General features: G+C 40.5%; 1 pseudogene; it reads right to left on the reverse strand.

The window, feature by feature from the left end:
- Positions 1-408: 408 nt before the first annotated feature.
- On the reverse strand, positions 409-955 carry LOC101101253 (annotated as a pseudogene).
- Positions 956-1,173: the final 218 nt, after the last annotated feature.

Below are 1,173 nucleotides of genomic sequence, written 5' to 3' on the forward strand. Positions count from 1 at the left end.
AATACCATTCATCTGGTTATTAAACAATATTATAGGGCATTGCATGTAAATACTGTGCATATAGTTTGGTATATTAAAATATGCCCAGAGTTTCCAGCAATTCATGATAATAAGTACCTACATTAAAAGAACTTAGAGAAAAAAAGGAGCGATAGTTTTATTTGCAATGTTTCATTTATTTAAAAATGATTTGAAATATACAAATAGTTCAATGTGTAAATACAAAGCCACCAAAAAAATGTGCATGTATATCCACTGTAAACATATTACAAGAATAGTCATAGTTGCATCATGGTTAAAAAAAGTAAATAAAACACAACTCAAAACACCTATATGTCTACCAAAGGAAAATTATTACACATTTTATTATACTTAATATGGAATAATTATACAGCAATAATACATCAATTATACAGCAATTAAATAATTGTATATTATTAAATGAATGTATGCATTAGTATACACAACATAGATGAATTCCACAAACTGTTTTGGGGGGGTGGAGATTGTTTTTGAGGTGGTTGTTATCTTCATTGGTTTGGAGGTGGGGAGCAGGTGCTCAGGAGGTCTTGGTGGGGCGGGATGCATCCCTTTCAGCATCACAGTCTTCTGGCTGGGTGGGATGGGGCTGGCTCTATGAACTGCCGCCACGTGCGGATCTGGGCTGCACTTGTTCTTGTGGATCACGTCCCGGTTGCTGCTGAGGGCGGCCTTGGCGTTCTTGTAATGGCGGTCCACTTGTAGGAGGTGGCAGGCTTTCTCTGGCCAGATCTCCACTTCTTGACCACCACCACACTTTAGCCTTTAGCTGCAGGCTCCATGCCCACAGCCTTGAGGTGAATCAGCCTATTATAGCAGAAGGGTTATTGGGCTCCACGCTGTGTATCTGCTCGTTCCCCTCGATCAGATAGTTGAAGCAGTTGTGCAGGACCATCCATTGTGGCTGTGCAGACATGGCTGCTGCTCGTCTCACTAGGGTAGCTGGAAGCAGAACGAGCCCCAAACATATTTTTGATGAAAAAAGGCCAGTATAAAGTAATATGAAATGTAGGATTCCATTTACATAAAATTTACAACAGGCAAACATATCTCTGGTGTTAGTAGTCAGTTGTTCACCTCAGCAGGGTGTATCTTGACAGAAGGGGACAGAGGGGGTAATGTAGTATTGCTGGA

Source organism: Felis catus, chromosome D1, assembly GCF_018350175.1.
Source record: "Felis catus isolate Fca126 chromosome D1, F.catus_Fca126_mat1.0, whole genome shotgun sequence".
NCBI lineage: Eukaryota > Metazoa > Chordata > Mammalia > Carnivora > Felidae > Felis > Felis catus.